The following is a 22230-nucleotide window of genomic DNA, read 5'->3' as shown; positions in this document are numbered from 1 at the left end:
AGGACTCACTCATCTGCCTACAAATTCATGCTGGTTGTTGGAAAAAGAGCTCAAGTAAGGATGCCATTTAAAGCCTTATAACTTTACTCTTTACCAGGGTATTCTCCTGCTAAATTGGTGGTTGAAAGTGTCTACAAGAGTAAGCAATCCTTGAGGAGCAGGGAGACACCATATGACATACTTACTGAGGTTTCCAAGTGACTTGCTATCACTTGTACTGCATTTTGTAAGTCAAATCTCTCTAAAACTACCAGTTCTAAGAGATAAGAGGAGTGGTAAATGAACTCTTAGAGTCAAATACATCTTCAACATATATTGTTTCTAGTATTCAGTTTAAGGCATATTCAACAACTGGTGAAACTTGTGTTGGCTGTAATTATGTGTCTTTCTCCATGTGTGCATGTATACGTGTGTATATGTATGTGTGTGAATAGTAACATACATGCGTACATTATGGCTTATATCATCATTTATTCCTTGCTATCAAATAAAGTAAGGAATCCCTAAAGTTTTAACAGAAACTGTATAGTTAAAGTCTTAACTCTTCACTCTGCTTCTTTACACAAAGACTTTGCAACTTCTCATTAATAAAGTTTCCATAAACTCTGAAATGTACATACTTAGTACTTAATGTCTGTTACCATAAATATTAAATACTTTATAGAAAAGTTTTATACCTGCCAAACGGTCCTATTTTGGGCATATATAAGCAAAATCCCAAAATTAAGCATATTTAAAACCTTAAAACTTTTAACAAACCTAAACACTTGCTGCAATGTTCATTTTGACAGGTGCCTTGTATAGAATAATTGAATTCCTCCTCCTACACATCTCTTGAACTACAAATATCTGGAATTATTTTGTTTTTGGCATGTCTATCTTGATTTTATTCCTAAATGTGTGCTTATGGAAGAAATATATGATTCTAAAATTTCATAACAATTCTTTTGAACTTAATTTTGTTGAATTGTCTAGTTTAATAAAATCAATAAAAATTATACTTTCTATATAAAAAATGTTCTGTGCTCAATTTAGCATCACATACACTAACATTGTAATAATACAGAGAAGATTAGCATGCCCCCTTCACAAGTATGTCATGAAAATTTGTGTAGCATTCCATATTTTTACAACAACAGATGCTGAAAGTTGTGTGGTCACAAGGGAATCGTACTGCATTCTTGGTGGGAGTGTAAACTTGTTCAAATACTTTGGAAAACAGTATGGAGGTTCCTCAAAAGACTCTACATAAAACTCCCGTATGACACAGTAATCCCACTTTTGGGGATTTACACAAATGATCATAAACAAGACCATACTAAAACTACCAGCACAACTATGTTGATTGCAACATTATTTATGATAGCTAAGATATGAATCCAAACCAAATGCCCCCATTAGATGAATGGATCAAGAAAATATGGTAGAGAGTTCCGGGAAGATGGCGGAGGAGAAGCTGGAATCTGAACAAGCTCTTGCATAGAAAACAGTTTCAGAGTTCCAGTGAACAGTCCCAAGCCAGAGAATCACACCAAGTGTGCCATCACAGGACAGAGAGTTAGTCAAGAGAGGGGAAGCCAAGCAGACACATCTGAGCGCCTGCCAGCAGCTGCCGTGGCGGCGGCAGGGTCGCGGCAGTGACCACCGCCGAGGGGGCACACCTGAGACACAGTCCGGGACGAAGGAGCCAGACGCAGCGGACGAGCGGATTCTACTCAACACCAGCAAGAACCGACAAGGAGTGGACAACTTCATCCTGCACTTTGCAGACCATAGACGACCCGGGATCCAAGACTCGGTGTGAGTAGAAGCCCGACTTCCTCACTCCTTCTCAGGGAGCAGTGGAGGGAAGGCCACCCCTCCCCCCCCCCCCCCCCCCCCCTGCCGCAGCACCGGTGATCTCCATCTTGGATACCGACAAAGCTCGAAGGAGCGGCTAGCTCCAGCTCAGGCCTTGGAATAAAACTAGTCATTTAGCAGGTCACAAAAACTTAACGGCGAAGTGACCTCAGACTCAGTTCCATCCAGGGAAAAGTCACCCAGCTCAGGCGCCAGCCATTGGAGTGGCTCTCCTCACCCGGTAACCAGAGCCAGAGGCTGCCCCTCCCTCTAGCAGCCACCACAATCAATTGAAAAACAGAAACCCTGAGAATGGCTCCAGGCTGGGTGCTGTGAGTTTTTTTCACAAAATAGCCGCAGGGAAAAGCTACTGTTTGTTGAAAGGCCTCAACTCTACCCAGAACCTAGCCTCATCACTGCATCCCCCTCTTTTGTGATTCTCAAAGCAGATCACCCTCCCAGTAAATTAACCTGGGAGGGGGATCTCAAAATCTTGGGTAAAGCAGAGCATTTTTCTGCCTGTTACAACAAACTGACTTAAGAAACCAATCAAGCCACAGGACTTCAAGCTGACCAGAGACTCCAACCAGACTCTGGTTACAGACAAAAAGGAGATACAGGACTCTTCCCACCCCTCCCAAAAAAAAAAAAAAATCAAAGAACTTTTTTTTTTTCTTCTTCTTCTTTTCTTTTTTTCTTTTATTTGTTTTGTTTTTTTTTTTTCGTTTTTTGTTACCTTATATATATAAAAAATTTTTTTTGCTTTTCTAAAACTTTTATTAATCTTTAATTTTTGCCTCTTCTGAAAAAATAATTGTTTTCCATTAACTTTTTTTTTTCTCCTTTTATAATTTTTATTTTACCAATACGTGAACGTGTGTTTTCCTTTCTTTTCTTGTCTTCTTTCTCTTTTTCTTTCATTCTTAATTATCCTTTTGTTTTTTGTCTAGCTCTACTGAACTTCTGATCTTTTCTTCTCACTTCCCTATCCTTTCCATCTTTTCCTCTTTGTTCTTCTTTATGTGACATAACTCTTGTCCTGCACATCCTCAGATAAACCCGTAGTTAACCAGTAGACCCTATCCCCCATTGTGTACACACTTAATCCACAAACTTATTACTCAATTCAAAACCTCTGAGACTTAAATTCATTAATAGCAGTACTACCTCTTTATACCTATATAATATTTTGAGCATTTTTTTAAAGTTTTTCACATCTCCTCTATGTCCCTCCCTTTCTCTCAACATATTCATATTCCTCTATAAATAGAGGGTCTTTTAATCTCTAAAATAACATTAATTTTTATGTTTCTATTTTTTTCTGGTCTCTTTTCATTCCCCTTTCCCTTTCTTCTTTTTCTCTCTCTCTCTACTTGCATCCTACCCAACCTATTTCCTGCATTGTGATTAGGACATAGTTAACTCTCCCTGTGCCTCTCCACACCAATCTATTCCTATTTTTTACCCACATCACTCCCTAACTCTAATAATTTCTGGTTTTCCAAATTCTTCTCTGCGGTTCGAAGTCCTTTAACATATAGTTGTTTGATGTTGAAGTCCTTTAGCATATAGTTGTTTGATGTCGAATAGACATATCTGTTGAACTAGATTGTATCTGTAGACTATTGACTGTACAAATGCAAACTTTGGTTGATGGTTGCTTTAAGATAGTGTTCTAGCAAAAAACTGGTGCTATCTTCATCTCAAATGGGCAGAGTAAGCCGGAAAAACACAAGAAAAATGGAAAATTCGGGTATCTCAATTCCCAATCTTGATAATCAGGGGTTAGAACAGATAATGAATAATCCAGAGGAGAGTTCCCAAACAGCTCTACAAACACTGCTGGCAAACATGATAAATGAAAAGTTTGACAACGTACAAAGGACTCTGTATGAGGGTGATAGGGAGAGAGAGGAGGCATCCCAGAAGTTTATACAAGAATATCATAAGCGTGAGGAAGCTACGCAAAAACTGATACAGGATTTGCGTGAACAACTTGAGAATACTCAAAGAGAAAGGGAGGAATGGCGTGAGCAGGCTGAGAACACTCAAAGAGATCTGCAGGAATCCCAAGAACGGGTGGAAGCTAATCAAAGAGTAATACAGGAATTGAGAGACCAGGTAGAGAACACACAAAGATCACTAAAGGCATTCATGGAATCCATTAACAAAGAGCTGAAGGAAGTCAGGGAGACCACAAAGGGAATGCTGAATGGAACCCAACAGAAGGAATGGGAGCCCAAAGAAACCATAACCAATCAACTAAGTGATTTGAAGACAAACACTGAACACCAAATTAAGGAAGTAAAGAAATTCATACAAGACCTAAAACAGAGCTTCAACAAAGAACTTGAAGCCATCAAAGCCAACCTACTAGAAGGAAAAGAGATAAAAAACAAAGTAGAGAGTCTTGACAGCAGGTTAGACCATGCAGAAGATCGAATCTCAGGGATTGAAGACAGCCTAGATATTATAGAGAAAGAACATACAACCATCCAAGACAAGTCCAAGAAACATGATAGATCTATCCAACACCTGGAAGACACCATCAGAAGGCCTAATCTAAGGATAATGGGTGTAGAGGAGCACCTAGAAACAGAAGTTAATGGTCTAAGAAATTTGTTTAACAGGATCCTAGCAGAGAACTTCCCAAACATGCAAAAAGATAGGCCTGTCCAGATACAAGAAGCCTTTAGAACCCCAAATAGACCAGACCAGAATAGGACATCCCACCGCCACATTATAATCCACACAGGATCAACTCAGAACAAGGAAAAGATCCTTAAAGCTGTCAGAGAGAAAAGGGTAATCACTTATAAAGGGAAACCAATTAGAATCACCTCAGATTTCTCAGCAGAGACAATCAAAGCAAGAAGAGCCTGGAATGATGTATGCCATGCCCTAAAAACAAACAACTATCAACCAAGAATACAGTACCCAGCTAAACTCTCCTTCATAACTGAAGGCCAAATAAAAAACTTCCATAGCAAAGAAAAATTGAAACAATACATCTCCACCAAACCAGCCCTACAAAAGATTCTTTAAGATTTCCTACACATAGAAAACCAACAAGACCGCAATTAAGGCCAAGAAACTGCACCCAAACTGAGAATCCAAGAACCATAGGAAGAACCCAGTTTTCGCAGCCCCCAAGAAGGTAGATAACATGGCAGGAACTCCCAAATACCTCTCAGTCCTATCTCTTACTGTTAACGGACTGAACTCTCCAATTTAGCGACATAGACTGTCTAGTTGGATTAAAAAACAAGACCCTTCTATCTGCTGCCTGCAGGAGTCACATCTTGCCCGTAAAAACAAACATATTTTCAATGTTAAAGGCTGGAACAAATTCTACCAAGCAAACGGACCGCATAAACAGGCGGGAGTTGCAATCCTAATATCAGGTAAAATAGACTTCAAATTAAAATTCATGAGAAAAGATAAAGAAGGACGCTACATACTAATTAAAGGATCTCTCCTTCAGGAGGATATTACAATTCTAAATATCTATTCGCCAAACAATGGAGCACCCAAATTTATCCAAGAAACACTACTTTCCCTCAAATCCCATATAGATCCAAAGACATTAATCGTTGGGGATTTTAACATACCACTCTCCCCACTAGATAGATCAACTCGGCAAAAACTCAACAGAGAAACTGCAGATCTAAACAGCTGCATAGATCAACTAGACTAAACAGACATTTACTGAACATTTCACCCAGCAGCATCGGAATACACGTTGTTCTCAGCACCACATGGAACGTTTTCTAAAATAGACCACATTTTAGGCCACAAAGCAAACTTGTCTAAATTCAGAAACATTGAAGTTATACCTTGCATTCTCTCTGACCACAAGGGAATAAAATTAGAACTCAACACCAAAAGCCACCAAAGAAAGTCCGGTATCACATGGAGGCTGAACAACACACTGCTGAATCATGAGTGGGTCATGGAAGATGGTTTTACAGCGGAATTTTAAAAGGCCTTCAAAGCAGAGATCACACCAATTCTCCTCCACCTCTTCAATGAAATTGAAAGAGAAAGCTCACTACCGAACACATTCTATGAAGCCATCATAACCCACATCCCAAAGCCAGGCAGAGACTCATCAAAGAAAGAGAACTATAGACTCATTTCTTTGATGAACATTGATGCAAAGCTTCTCAACAAAATTTTGGCCAACCGACTTCAACAATTCATCCAAAAAATCATACACCACGATCAAACAGGATTCATTTCATGGATGCAAAGCTGGTTCAATATACGCAAATCAATTAATATTTTTCATCACATCAACAGCAGCAAGAATAAGAACCACATGGTTATCTCAATAGACGCAGAAAAAGCATTTGACAAGATCCAACACCCCTTCCTGATGAAGGTTTTGGAAAAATTAGGAATCCATGGAACATTTCTCAATACAATAAAAGCTGTATATGACAAACCTACAGCTAGCATTATACTCAATTCTGAAAAACTAAAGCCATTTCCTCTTAACTCAGGAACAAGACAAGGATGCCCACTCTCTCCACTTCTCTTCAATCTAGTATTAGAATGCCTAGCTACAGCAATAAGACAAGATGCAGGCATAAAGGGGATCCAAATAGGGAAAGAAGAAATAAAACTCTCCCTCTTTGCAGATGACATGATCTTGTATTTAAAGAATCCCATAGATTCCACTCCCAAATTGCTCAATCTGATTCAAAACTTTGGCAAAGTAGCAGGTTATAAAATTAACCCCCGAAAATCAATGGCTTTTCTGTATGCCAACAATGAGAAAAGTGTGGCTGAAATTAGGAAAGCAACTCCATTTGTAATAGCCCCACAAAAAATAAAATACCTAGGAATTAACTTAACTAAAGAAGTGAAGGACCTCTATGATGAAAACTTTAAAATCTTGAAAAAGGAAATCAACACAGAACTTAAAAAATGGCAAAACCTCCCATGCTCCAGGATTGGAAAGATTAACATCGTGAAAATGGCAATACTTCCCAAAAAGATGTACAAATTCAACGCAATACCTATCAAAATTCCACCCTCATTCTTCAAGAAAATAGAAGAGGCAATCCAAAAATTCATATGGAACAATAAAAGACCCCGAATAGCAAAAATGCTCCTCAACGGAAAGAACACTGCTGGAGGAATATCAATACCAAATTTCAAACTCTACTATAAAGCCATAGTAATCAAAACAGCTTGGTATTGGCATAAGAACAGACCTCAGGACCAATGGAATAGAATTGAAAACCCAGAAATGAACCTACAGACCTATAGCCATCTAATCTTCGATAAGGGAGCTAAAACAATAGAATGGAAGACAGACAGCCTCTTCAGTAAATGGTGCTGGCAAAACTGGTTAATTATATGTAGAAAACTAAAGCTAGATCCTTATATATCACCCTGCACCAGAATCAACTCCAAATGGATCAAAGACCTTGAACTCAAAGCAGACATTCTGAAAACATTACAGGATGGAATAGGAGAAACCCTGGGTCTCCTTGGCTCAGGCCGAAATTTTCTGAATAGAGACCCAGAAACACAACAAATCAAAGAAAGGTTGGACAAATGGGATTGTATAAGGTTGCAGAGCTTCTGCAGGGTAAATGACATAGCTAGCAAGATCAATAGAAAGCCCACGGATTGGGAGAAGATCTTTACTAGCCATACAACGGACAAGGGTCTCATATCTAAAATATACTTGGAACTCAAAAAATTAAACCACCCAACAACAAATCCTCAAAGAAACAACTGCCCAATAAGTAAGTGGGCGAAAGACTTAAAGAGAAGCTTCTCTGAAGAAGAAAGAAGGATGGCCAATAGACACATGAAGAAATGTTCAACATCCCTAGCCATAAAAGAAATGCAAATCAAAACAACATTGAGATATCACCTCACTCCAGTTAGAACAGCAAAAAATCAAGAACTCTAACAACAACAGATGCTGGAGGGGATGTGGACAGAAAGGAACCTTACTTCATTGTTGGTGGGAATGTAAACTTGTTCAACCACTTTGGAAAGCAGTATGGAGGTTCCTCAAAAGACTCCACATAGAGCTCCCCAATGACCCAGCAATCCCACTTTTGGACATTTACCCAAATGATCACAAACAAGGCCACACTAAAGCTACCAGCACAACTATGTTTATTGCAGCATTATTTACCATAGCTAAGATATGGAACCAACCCAGATGCTCCTCAGTAGATGAATGGATCAAGAAGATATATACACAATGGAATTCTATGCCTCCATCAGAAAGAATGACATTTCCCCATTTGTTAGGAAATGGAAAGGCTTGGAAAAAATTATATTAAGTGAAGTAAGCCAGGCCCAAAGAAACATAGGTCCCATGGTTTCCCTTATTTGCAATATCTAGTATAGGTATGAGTCAAGCGGAAAAAGTCAGAGAATGTGATGTTAGGAAAACGAACCCTCAAATATGTATTTTAATATTTTTGTTTCTTTCATGCATGTGTTTCTAACGCATTCATAAGATTATTTCTTTGTTGCTTTGTATGTCCCTCCCCCACAGTGTAACCCCTGCTTTCACTATATTTGATGTCAGTATAACATGTGGAGGAGACGGGGACAAACAAGTCGTTTAAGGATTCAGGTGGACCTGTTGCAACAATGAGAAGTACAAAATGTCATGTCAAAACCAGCTTTACAATGTCGGTGGGGGGGAAGGGGGGTATGATTGGGTGGGGGGGAGGGGGGAGGCTGGGAAGGGAGGTGAAGGGTAAACAAAGGAGGAGGCTGCAATTCTTGGTAAGAAATGTATGCATTATCCTGCCCATGTAATTGTAACCCCTCCGTACAGTATTTTCTCAAATAAAATAAAATAAAATTTAAAAAATAAAAAAATAAAAAAATAAAAAAATTAAAAAAAGGGGGAAAAAAAAGAAAAGAAAAGAAAATATGGTATATTTACACAATGGAATTCTATGCCTCCATCAGAAAGAATGACATCGCCCAATTTGTTAGGAAATGGAAAGACTTGGAAAAAAATTTATTGACTGAAGTAAGCCAAGTCCAAAGAAAAATAGGTCCCATGATTTCCCTTATTTTCAATAACAAATGTATGTCTGGGATAAGCAGAAAAGTTCAAAAGATATGTGCATATAACCAGATAAAATGATGTTAAAGAAATTGAACCCCAAAATAGGGACAAGTGGTTTTTTGTTTCTTGCTATTGTTTCTCAGGTACTCATAATGTGTGATGTCAATTTTTTGTTTTTTTGTATGTTTCTCCCCACAATATAACCCCTGTTTTCTCTGTATTTGAAGTTGGTGCACTTACATCTTGTATGTATGCTTCTCTAATTTGGGGAGGGGAAGGGAAAAAATGCTCAAATAGGGATACAGGTTGACCCATTGTAACAATGAGATGTACAATACACTATGTTGAAAAATGAACTTTACAATTTGGGCGGAGGAAGGAAGGGGGAGGGGAGTATACTTGTGGAGGTGGGAGGGAAGGGATGGTATGGGAAATATAAAGGAGGAGGTAACAATGCTTGTTAGGAAATGTACTAGTTTCCTTGTCCTTGTAAATGTGACCCCTGTGCATAGTATTATTACAATAAAAAACATATAAAAATGTTCTGAGATGGAAGAGTTTATTTCCTGTATTTTACCCATATAATATCGTTAACAAAGAAATTAATGCAGAACACTGATATGACGGTAATTTGAATAAATGTGTGTGTGTGTGAGTAAGGCAGCGCTCAAGGAAACACGTGCGTGCATGTGAACAAATGCCATACATGAATATTGGCATGCTCAGAGTTTAAAATCAGGGCTTCAAGGTCTTGCTAGGCCTTTCCTATCTAGATTGGTGAGCCACTATATAAGCTACATCTCAATTCCTGGCTCTTTGCTAGTTCATTAAACATTTTGAAAAGTAATTTCATGAAGTTTTTTTTTTTGGCCCTGATTGGCTCCCAAGTGTTATCCACAGAAATCAGACTCCAGAGCAAATTTTCAGAGTAGATAGGATTATAGGTGTGACCAGCCAGCACAAGCTTTTAGAACAATTTTAAAAAATAAAAGAAAATTTACTTCATGTGGGCCTGTTTTATCATCTCCTAATTTGAAAGCCTTTTGAAGTGAGTATATGTCAGTTTGGGGATTGTTAAAAGATAGTAAGTGATGATATTTAAAAGTTTTAGTACTTTTTAAAAATGAAACTGGAACTGTGTGACAGAAGAAATTTGGCTGTCTTCGGAACTCAATTTTTAAGCTCAGCTCTGTGTATGATAACCCAATGTCACCAACACATTCTGTGTTGAAGACAAAATGTGATAGAAAACAATCACCAAGGGCAATATTTGCTATGCTATTATTTCTTGGACAAAATGAATATTGAATTGAGAGTGTAAGAGAATGGAGAGATTTTACCCACCTTTTTGGTATTACTGAAAGACTTTTGGAAACTTTGACTCATTTCCTTCCTCACTGTGTGTGTCTTTGGGCTATGAACTTAGTGTCTTTAACTACAATTTTTCCCAACACTACAATGGTAATAACATTAGCATTATAGCGAATGTTATCTTAAGAATTAAGAGAATAAGACTTGTGAAACACTTAACATAAACCTATGAATGAGCTTTGAGTTTAGCCAGCATTCTTTTTTAAATACCAAATAGAATATGATAAGTAATACAAAAATCATTACATGTAGTGTGAGCAACCAGAAGTAATATCTATTGACCATGCTCTGCTTCCAAGGAAGCCAGATGGATAACTTCTCATGCTGTAAAACAAACTGGTTATCTTATGTAGTGATAGTGTAAAAGTATCAGGGTCAGAACGATGAAGAAATGTTGTAGACAGAGGTGAAATCCATATGAAAATGTGCAAAACTGATAGAACATAAAAGTATCTGAGCAGTATATTGTGTTTTACATCATTTAAGTTACATCACAAAGATAAGGAAGACCTGGAAGAATAAATTGTCTTTTTGATATTCTATCATAGGTCCTTAGACGGATCAACACTTTCCTCATTCTTGTAGAGGCATCATCAGATGAGGGGAAATATACTTTTTGTTTGCTTCCTTCCATTTATTCTTCAGTTTGAAATCTGAACTACATGAAACTGAAAGAAACCAAGTGAAATTAATCATGCAGCCTTTGGAAAGAACAAAGTAAAATAAATAAATTATATATAGTCTTGTAAAAGGTCTAACTAAATTGAGTTATATAGTCTCAAGCCTCAACAGAAAATGATTTAAGCAATATCATGTTATTAAAAAAATTTTAAATGTTAGGAGCTGCTTAATTTTTTCCTTTCTACTACCTTGAATTAATTATTGATTTGCTATAGAGAGATTAAAGATGAGATTAAGAAGAAACTTGATTAAAAATGGACAAAAATTCTGAATAGACATGTTTTCCAAAAAGCCCTGAAAATCTCCTGTGGATTTACAAATTTGCATTTAATAAAACGTCTATGTTGGCTGAATGCTTTGTGAGCAGAAGTCATTAGAGAAATGCAATTCAAAATTACTATAATACTACTTTGTAACTATTATAACTCTTATCAAAAATATCCAAGGACCCAGGTGTGGTGGTAAAAGCTGGTAATTCCAAGTGATTGGAGGTTGGAGTAAAAGGATTTGAGTCTAAGGCCAGTCTTGGGTACTGCACACAGTAAAAACCTACCCTTTAAAAAAACTCAAAAGGTAATAATGTTGGCTGGTGACACTGTGGAGAAAAGGAAATTTTCTATACTCTTAGTCAAAATACAGGTTAGTGTTCTCATTGTAGAAAGTAGTATGCAGTTTTCTAAAGAAATCCTGGGCTGGGAAGGTGGCTCAGTGGTAGAGCGCTTGCCTTGCATGCTCGAGGCCCGGGGTTTGATTCCTCAGCACCACATAAGCAAAAAGGAAAATGCCGGAAGTGGCGCTGTGGCTCAAGTGGTAGAGCCCTAGCCTTGGGCTGAAGAGCTGAGGGAAAGCGCCCAGGCCCAGAGTTCAGGCCTCATTACTGGACCCCCCCGCCCCCAAAAAAAGAAATCCTAAGTTGAAATATCATCTGACCCACCAATCATGTGAATATTTCTCTCTGGGTAACTCATAAATATATCTGTAGTTCATTGTTATTCACATTATTCACAACAACAGCCAAGATATAAATCGAAGTCCAGTGTTCAACTACAAACTAATAAAGCAACTGTGGTACATGCACAAATATCTTTTTCTGTTGAAACCAAAGTAAATTTTTTTTATTATTTTCCTGTCTCTATGTGATTAACCTCCAAATAAGAAATCCAGATAATGATTTAATTTAGCCAATACTATTTATTGAGTGTAAGGACCTTCTACTCTCTACATTCTTCACACTAAGATCACTAAATATGATGAGTCTGAAATAATTAGTCTCTTTTTGACCTATGTTAATATTCTTTACAATGTGAGTGAAATGTTTAAAAAGTATCATTTGTTTTAGCTTAATTTCTCTGAAGAGACCATAAATGATATTATCAAAGCTTAAAAATGATTTTATTTAAAATTTAGAATTCGGGAAATGGTTTAGATCATTCTGGTTACTGTAGCCCTCACTACAACCTCATGAGAAAATTTATATTGATGAAGCAAAAATCTGAGGTTAGACATTTATGAATAAAAAAATCATGTCATTCTGAATATGTAGAGCTACATAACAAACATAGAAAATTTAGCTTTTAAATACCTGAATATGCTAGTACATTTAATTGCAGGGTAAGTACTTATTCTGAAAGGAGATAAAATTGCACTTATTTTGAAATGTAAACCTAAGTATTTATTTGAATAAAAGACAATGTTTAAAATATCACTCATTCAAGAAACAAGATGTATATTTAGTTGTTTTTCATGCCAATTATGTTACTACAAATACTAGATTAGTAAACTTAATTCATTGCTTTGTAGGGAAATAGCAATTCCGTTTCTTAAAACTCATGACAAAAACTTTTTCTCAAACAATTGCTAAGTAAGTGTTTTATATTTTTTGTCAAGGAATTTTATGCGATAAATTTTTATTCATTAAGTTAACTAATTGGCAAACAATATAAATTATGCATGGACAAAGTTTATCTAACACGAGTTTGTTGTTGTTTTTTTTTTCAGAAGACAGATCATGGCTCTCTTAAAGAACACTAGAAGGCAGTGTGTTCTTTATTAATTTTTAGTTATTGTGTTAATAGATATTAATTGTCAGAAGTGACAATTCCATAATATATTTAACATATTTGATTATACTCCCTCTATATCCTTCTCATTACTCCTTCCTCCAAAGGTATTCTGTTTTTCACATAAAATTACAACTTTATATATGCGCATATAAACTAATTTGGAAGATTTAAGCTAAACTGCAAGTTAATTCAAGATATACATTGAATTAATAGGATGAATAAAAACCCAAATATTTTTTGTTAACTTTTGAATTGAGCTATCATTATTATTATGGTTATGGTTAGGATCCCAAACAGAATTAGAATTAGGATTAGAGAAATAGAAAATTTAGGTTCATCACAGGATGACCCATTGCAACAATGATACTCACATGACACTATGTTGAAAATAAAGTTTACACCAGGGGAGGGAGGGGTAAGGGATGTGGGGAAGGATGGAATAGTGGGAGAACAAGAAAGAAGTGGGTAACAATGCTCAACAAGAAACGTACTCCTTACCTTATACATGTAACTAATCCCTCTTTAAAGCATCTTTTTAACAAAATAAAATTTTTAAAAAATAATGAACAATAAAACCTGACAAGAAATAGAGAAACACTCAAAATTTATGTTCAAAATGCAAGTAAAATTTAGACCTCCACGCTGAGCAAGAGTTGGGATAAATATGAAAAAGTGGCTTGTTATTAACATGATGATTCAGTTATATGTATGCTTAGGATTAGGCAAGGTGTGCCAGTTAGAGCAGATTAGGATGAGAAAAACATGTAAGATATTGTGTAAAACTGCCACATATTTTAAGAGGAATGAATGGCAAGAATGAATGAAACCAGTCTGTGTTACTTTAAACATTCAGATAAAATTTGGTTTAAAGTGAGAGGTACATTTTTGTTCCGGTTAGGTTTAGGGAAGGATAAGCTTTAAGGTAAATTTTAGTTTTCCAATAAGAAATAGAAGCCAAAAAACTGTACGATTGAATAGAATCTAGACAATTTTCCTTACATTAGCCATTTGGTGTTAAATCAGAATGTGATTTGGATTAGGTTTCTGGTTAACCGGGTTTGAGGATAGAGTAAGAAATGGGTTAAACTAGTGGCTCGTGTCTATTATCCAAGTTACTCAGGAAGCTGTTTTTGAGGATCGCAGTTCAAAGGTAGCCCAGGCAGGAAATTTCATCGGACTTTTATCTCAAATTAACCACCATAAAACACAAAAGTGGTGTTGTGAGCTAAAGAACTCAGGGATCATGCCCTGGCCCAGAGTGCAAGCCCCACGACCGACAAAAAGAGAGAGAAAAAAAGAAATGTTAAATACTAAGTAAAGCTGAAACTTTTTTTAGGTTCTAGGAATTCAGGAAAAGCTGGGATAATGGAAGCACAATGTATTTCAAAATATCAGGGTTTGAGATCAATGGGTATTGATCTCTGAACTTGAAGCTGATCCCTGCCATCCAACAACATCACATTCTTGTGAATATCACTAGCTGGCCTCATGAGCATAGCAGCCAGCTGGGGCTCAGCTATCTGATGGCCTTGGACTCCAACAATGCAATCATTTCTGTGCACAGACTGAAAACTATCATAGGTAATTTTGATTTATTCCATTCTATTCTCAGCTAAATTCGATGTTCAGGTTTGTATGTTTTATGATCTCTTAAATATTAATTACTATTTTCCTACATTCTCAAAAGTAACATATATGTCTTACTCTAAAATTCATTCAAACATGAAAAAATATTAATGTAGTTGCTGTCCACCTATGGCTCATATTTTAAAACCTGGCTACTTTAGAGGTAAAAATCAGAGGATCCTGGTTTAAAGCAGCCTATGCAGAAAAATCAGATATTTCTCCAATTGAGAAACCAAAATCCAGAAGTGGAGATGTAGCTCTCATTGTAGAGTGTCAGCTTTGAGCAAAAAGACTAAACAGGAATATTAGGTCTACTTCTGACTCCATTATTTACTCATGGAACAAACACACACACACAAACACATAATCTACATTCTCTTTGCCTCCCCTTCTTGAGCAGTATTCAATGCCATTAACTTAATGCATGTTTTCTCCAAATTATTATGGTAGGGAATACACTACATTTGCAATTATGATAATGCACTTTTTGTACTTTTTGTTTTGCAGTTTTTTTGTACTTATGTGAGAGAACAGTGTTTTGTGAAGACTAAACAGAAATCAGTGTGTCAGTAAATCGGTAGGTGACAGACTGAAAAATACAGATAATACCACTTGAAATTTTATTTCTCCAAATTTAAATATATATACATATACATGTTTTCAAATTTTCTGCCAAGATTGTATTTCCATTAAAAATAATCTATTTTTTCCATTATATAAATTTAACATATTGTATGTCTCAGAGTAGATTTATATTTACATAATTTCTTTCCTTGGAGACAAGATTCTGCAGTGTAAATCTGGCTTTCTGCAACTCCTACTTCTGTTTGGCATTACCATGTGGTAGTATAGTACCATGTCCAGCTATATTATTTACATTTTGTACATTAGAATATTAATATGAACAGCTTTAAGCCACATATCTTCATGAGTATGAATGAATTTCTTGCAAAAAAATTATAGAGTTACTGAGTGAAGCCAATTATGGTAGACATGCCTGTAATCACAGCACCCAGGAGGACTGTAAGCTTAAGAGCAACCTGAGCTACACAGCAAGTCCCTTTGAAAACAAAACAAAACAACAACAACTTGTGAGCGTGGAAGTGGGAAAGTATTGTTAAGTGGGATGATAGGAACATACAAAATTGTGTGTGTTTGTGTATGTGTTTTTGTGGTGTGTGTGTGTGTGTGTGTGTGTGTGTGTGTGTGTGTGTGTGTGTGTGGTGTGTGCGTGTGTGCTTGTGCTGGTCCTAGGGTTTGAACTCAGGGCCTGGACACTGTTCCTGAGATTTTTGCTTTCTACAACTTGAACCAAACTCCACCTCAAGCTTTTTTAGAGGTCAATGGAGATGAGTCTGATCCATTTTCCTGTTCTGGCTTAGAACCTTGATCCTCTTTTCTCAGTATGAGAAAACAGCCATGAGTCTGTATAGTTGCTGTTTTACTGTTAAGTAATATAGTAAACATCAGGCCAGTTTATACTCCTTCCAGCAGCTTTTGAGTGTTTCACACACACCTAAAATAAAACCCACTCCAGGTTTGATGACATCCATATCTCATAATGTGAGATTTGTATTGTTATGCTCACTTTAACTATGAAGACTTTGAGCCCCAGAGAGTTTAGTTAATTTTGAGTCCTTATCTCGTATACAGTGGAGCCTGTATTCAAGTTCGACTAGGTCTATTTATTTCAGAAAACATGGAGTCATCATCTGTTCTAGTCAACACGTTTTCTAGCAAGTACTGCTCTTTAAAAGCACAGTTCTGTGTCAGATAGCTTATTTTGCTCTCTCTTTAACTGTTTGCACCCCTTTTCATAAGCTAGGGAAAGCACACATGATGAGAAGAGCCATTTTTGAAGGGGAAATTGATAATGGGTTTTGAACTTGGTATCACATACTTATTAGTCAGATCTTCCATTTGAGTTATGCCTCCATAACTATATTTCTGTTTTTTTCTTTGTATTATAATTACAAATATGTGTACACAGAGTTTATAGTCATATAAGTCAGGTATGGATATATTTCTTTTTTGAAATATCACCCCTTCCCTTGCTCTCTCAATTTTTCTCTCTCACTGGTTTGGTTTTATTAACTTCCATCTCCTCCTTCTCCTCCTCCTCCTCTTCCTCCTCCTCCTCTTCCTCCTCCTCCTCCTCCTCCTCCTCCTCCTTCTTCTTCTTCTTCTTCTCCTTCTTCTTATCATTATTTTGCTGTAGAGGAGATAGTTTCATACGTGTGGTAATGACTACATTTCCTTTGTATATGTTTTTGTTTCAGTCAGTAATCAGTCTTGAACCAAGGGCCTGAGCACTGTCTCTGAGATCCTTTGCTGAAGAATAGCACTCATATTGAGCCACAGCTCTACTTCCCTGAGTGCATTTTTTTTTTGGATTATGTTACCCTTTCCCTTCATCTCTTCATTTTCCCGTCTTTCCCCACAAACAAGTTGCATAAGTCATTTTCAATATAGTACCAATTGAATACCACTGTTGAACATGTTCATCATGTCTCTCTTTTAAAATGACCCCTTTAACTTCTCAAAGAGAGATAAATGAATAAACATGACAAAAATGAAAGAAAACAAAGAAAAATATCATCTTGTTTGTTCCCTGGTCACTGGCTATTTTTGAGATAAAATGTGTTTGTGTGTGCATGTGTGTGTGTGTGTGTGTGTGTGTGTGTGTGTGTGTGTGTGTGTAAATACTTGGGCTCGAAATCGAATCGAGGAGTTGACTTTTAGCTTTTTTTTCAAGGGTAACTGTGTGTGTGTGTGTGTGTGTGTGTGTGAATAATGGAGCTTGAACTTAGGGAGCTGACCTTTAGTTTTTTAACTCAAGGGTAGCCGAGTACGACTTGAGCCAACCTTTACTTCTTGATTTTGAATAGTTAATTGGAGATCAAAATTTCACAGATTTTTCTAACCTGGTCTAGCTATAATCCACTTTCCTCAGATCACAGCTAGAGTTACAAGTGTGTACCACTGGCCGTGATTGGCTTACATTCTTTTTGTTAAGTACTTGAAGTGTAAAAGACAGTTGCAACCATAGTAAAAAAGAAATCCATTTAACTTTCCCAGATTCATTAACAGAATATACAGAATTCAGGGTACCAGAATCACAGATGGGAATTGCCATGGATAAAACCCTAGGAGAAGAAAAATAACATAAAGTAAGAAGAATGAACTATCTGCAGTACATTGGTAACATCAAGCTTGACAACTAAACAAAAGAAGACCTGCATTTCTATGTATTGGCATTCATTTCAATTAGCATCATTTCGTATGGTCATGTATATATTCATAACTTCTGTGCTACTATAATCCACTTTCAGGGGTAATAGGCCAATGCTACTCATTGCAAGTGAGGGAAATCATAGAGCTCATGTTTCTTTTGGCCTGGCTTGATTAACTTAGTATGATTTCTTCCAAGTCTTTTCATTTTCTTACAAAAGGGACTACGCCACTCTTTCTGATAGAAGCATAAAATTACATTCTGTAAATATACCTTATTTTCTTGATCCATTCATCTATTGAGGGGCAACTGGGTTGGCTCCATATCTTAGCTATGGTAAACAATGCTGCAATGAACATAGCTGTTCTGGTAGCTTATTGTGCCCTAGTTTGAGATCATTTGGATAACTGTGAGGAGTGGGATTGCTAGATCTTAAGGGAGTTCTATGTTTAGTCTTTTGAGGAACCTCCATACTGCCTTCAGAGTGGTTGAACCAGCTTACATTCCTACCATCAGTGTGGTAGGGTTCTCATTTAGGCATATCCACCCCAGCATTTGTTATTATTTGTTTTCTTGATAGTGGACATTCTAACTGTGGTGAATGGGATCTAAATGTGGTTTTGGTTTTGATTTGCATTTCTTTTATGACCAGTGAGGCTGAGCATCCCCCTTCTGTTTCAGAGAGGCCACACTATAACAAGTTTCTAATGTCTCAACAGAGGCATAGAAACTTGTAATATTGTATGCTTTTTGTTGTACCTTCACTTGTAGATTCCAATAACTCCTATAACTTACAACAAAGGTTTGTACTAATTACCTTACTGAAAAAAAAAACACTAATTTTGAAAAAATATAGAAAAATGTATCTTTGTCAGGGGTCCCAGTGAATACTAAGGAAGTTTCTTTACTGGGAAATTTTACTTGATTGCTTGTTCTTTATGTTATTTGAACACATGTTGAATTTGGGTTTTCCCCCCCAACCCATCAACAAACTAGTAACTATGTTGCCTCATTGGATTTTGCTTCACAAGTTACAAAATATTTTGATGTATTTTTGGTTTCCTGTTGGGGGAAGGTTGGCGTTTGAAGTACTAGTGGGCCAGTACTCAGGCTTGAACTGAGGGTCTGGAGCTCTTCCTTAGATTGCTTTACTCAGTGCTGTCACTGTGCCACTCGAACCACATCTCCACTTCTGGCTTTTTCTACTTAATTGAAGATAAGAAATTGAGGATTTATTAGCTTGGGTTGGCATCAAACTGTGATCCTCAGATCCCATCCTTGTGAACGCTAAGATTACAAGAATGATCCAGAGGCTGGATATATTGTGCTCCCTATGAAACCTAAACAAGGGCATATAATTCTGAAGCATGTGTGTAAGATTATGCATTTCTCTGTACAGCATTTTCACAATAAAAAAAGAAAATTAGTTAGAAAATATAGCCCTTATATGTGTGTATACATAATATAAATGTGCAGAGGGCAATGATGATGTATCTGCTGATTTTGAGGAAAGATTTCACCTATGGCTTTTCACAGACTGGGCTATGCTGTACAGAAAGATTGAGACTAAAGGTGAGGTAATTGATGTCATCATCCCATTCATCTACATCCCTTGTCAACATGTATGCACATATATACTGTGGTGTAATCAAGATTATTTTGTGTATGAGAGGCAGTACTGGGGTTGAATTCAGGACCTAGGTACTCTTGCTTAGCTTTTATAGCTCTACCATTTGAAGCACAGCTCATCTTTCTGTATTTACTGTTTAAATGGAGGTAAGAATCTTTTTTGATCAGTTGGCTTTGAACTGAGTTCCTCATATCTCAGAGTTCTGAGTACTTAGTTTTACAGGCCTGAGCTTCCAATGCCCAGCTTTTTATTATTACTTTTACAAGCTATATGCTCACACACATTCCTTGAATTTCAAAAGTCTCACTGTTCAGGCTGACAAGATGTGAGGAAAGATGGTTGTGTGGATAAGTTACCAAATGGGCCTCTAGCCCCATTAACATCATTCTGGCAGTTACTTGCATTTCAGTCAGTGAGTACATATTTCTAATTTCACTCTGCCTTTTTTAAATGCCATTTTGAACTGTCTTTGATATATCTTTTAAATATTATCTCCCAAACAGAAGATATTATGTGAATATATTTGATAATATTTCAAATAGGGATGTTATTGTGTGTCTGGATGTCTGTTGTCAGAGGCTGTCCATCTGGGCTTCAGGAACAGAGCTAATGATTCCTGTCTGCTGGTTGCAGACAGGAAGGATTTTCCTGGCCAGGCTTTGACTGGGATCAATTCATCTTAGACTGCTAACTAGCTAGGATAACAAGCATGAACCATCAACAACCTGCTTGTTTTAGAAGCATTGCTTTTCCTTCATTGATTTTTTTTTTTCCTGGAAGGTTGATATAGACAGACTGCTTGTACCTCATGATAATGTGATTTGAATAATACCCTTAGGCTCTGGCATTTCTGAAACTGATTTCCACAGTTCTAGACAAATGAAATTGTTCTAAAGCCAATAGCATTTTCCTTCTGAGAAGTTAGGTCTCTTATTTAAATCTCTTATCTTTTCCTTTGGCAAAGCAATCAGGATGTTTCTGTAAAACTCTATTTCTTGAGATTATTAGAGATAGAAGGTATCATGTACACACTTTCAAATAATCTCTCCTTTTATAAACATATGTTTATATAGAAGAATGATGACTATTGAATTAATTTGATAACCACTCTAGAATTTTTAAGCTTTAATGCTTATTAACTCAAAGGAGGATTATAAACATTCAGAATATTGGAATGGGGCTACTACTCATTTGATGTATGTGGAAAGATGATCAGAATTCTTATGATTAATAAAATATATCTTCAAATTTCCAATGGCTGACTGCTATGCTAACTGGGAGGAGACATTGGTGCTGCCAGGGGTTTGAAAGTTGGTAATGAAGCAAAATATCCTAGGAGAGCATTTGCTAAGGATATAATTTCCAAGACTCATACCAAATACATTGAACTAGAATGCTAAGTGATGAATGACTGAGCACCAAATTTTATTTGTTGGCTTCTTTGTTTTTGACGTCCTGGGATTTGGACCTAAGGCCTGGGTGCTGTTTCTTAGTTTTTTCCTCAAGGCTAGTGATCTTCCAGTTGAATCACAGCTTCATATCCATATTTTTGGTGTTTAATTGGACATGTCTTACCAAATTTCCTCTTTGGGCTTCCTTAAAACTCATCCTCAGATATCAGCCTCCTGAGTAAGTAGGATTCCAATTGTAAGCCACCAGAGCCCAGATAGAATCACATTTTAGAAGTATTCTTTCGGTGAATCAGATGTGTCTGACTGCTATTTTAGCACTTTGGTTCCAGTGGGTCATGTCAGTTTTATAATAAAATCAGAACTTTTCTTCTTGTAATCCGCAGTATCCCATATCTATCTAATTTATTCTTATCTTCATTTCTGGCCTCTTTTTTCTTCATTGTACATTTCCATTCTTACTTCACAAGCAAGCATTTCAATGCTGTTTTCCTTTTCTGAAGCAAGTCAGGTCCATTCCCATCAATGTGGGATGTATTTGCTGTTCTTATTGCCTGGAGTACCTGCTCCTAGATAATTGCCTGGATGATGGCTCCCATATCAACTATCTTTTGTTCAGCGTTGTCTCCTCCCATCTTCACTGTGAAGTTGTTGCTACAAAATCACCAATGTCATGTCTCTGATTTATAGGAATTACCATTATGATTTCTGATTTTCGTTTCAGCATGAAATTGTTGAGGAGAGATCCACATTCACTTCTGTTTCTCCAATATCTATAATAGTGACTAATCCTTAGTGTTCAGGAGTCTTACATGGAGATCAACCTTCCCCAGCTCGATTTATCCTAACTTGTGGTCAGGACAGCTCTTCAAGCTGAAGTCTGGTGGCTAGTAATCATTCCCTTTCATTCTTTGTGTCTGTTGGTGTTGTTGAGTCCACTTCAGGGCAAAACGAGTGCCTGACACCTATTTGTTGCTATGGCAAAGGTGGCTGTGACATCATAGAAATTATAGCCATTATTTTGTGAAGCTGTGTGAGGACATTCTCCCCCACATAATTTCTTCCATATATGTGTCTCCTTTGCCCAGGAGTGCATTCAACAATTCAACAACAAAACTATCATCCAGTTCCTGATACACTCAGAGTATGTTTCTATTTCCTTTAAAAAAAGAAAAATTCAAGACATGCTTTGGTGATTTGTCATTGAATTACTGAAACAGAGTATATAATTTTATGTATTTGTAAGTCTTTGTCCATCTCTCTTGAGCCCTTGCCATATTTCTATGTGTTTGCAGCTTGGGAAGGGAAATAAGGTTTAA

The 22230-nt window shown here is 36.8% G+C and overlaps 1 non-coding gene across 1 annotated transcript; it reads left to right on the top strand.

The window, feature by feature from the left end:
* Positions 1 to 1022: 1022 nt before the first annotated feature.
* LOC122099687 lies at positions 1023 to 1129 on the top strand. The gene has a single exon (XR_006145989.1). It is a non-coding gene; the product is annotated as a U6 spliceosomal RNA (small nuclear RNA).
* Positions 1130 to 22230: the final 21101 nt, after the last annotated feature.

Source organism: Dipodomys spectabilis, unplaced genomic scaffold, assembly GCF_019054845.1.
Source record: "Dipodomys spectabilis isolate Male_0828 unplaced genomic scaffold, ASM1905484v1 ptg000529l, whole genome shotgun sequence".
In the NCBI taxonomy this organism is placed as follows: Eukaryota; Metazoa; Chordata; class Mammalia; order Rodentia; family Heteromyidae; genus Dipodomys; species Dipodomys spectabilis.
The sequence above is the reverse complement of the archived record's forward strand: the minus strand, read 5'-3'. Positions and strand labels throughout refer to the sequence as shown.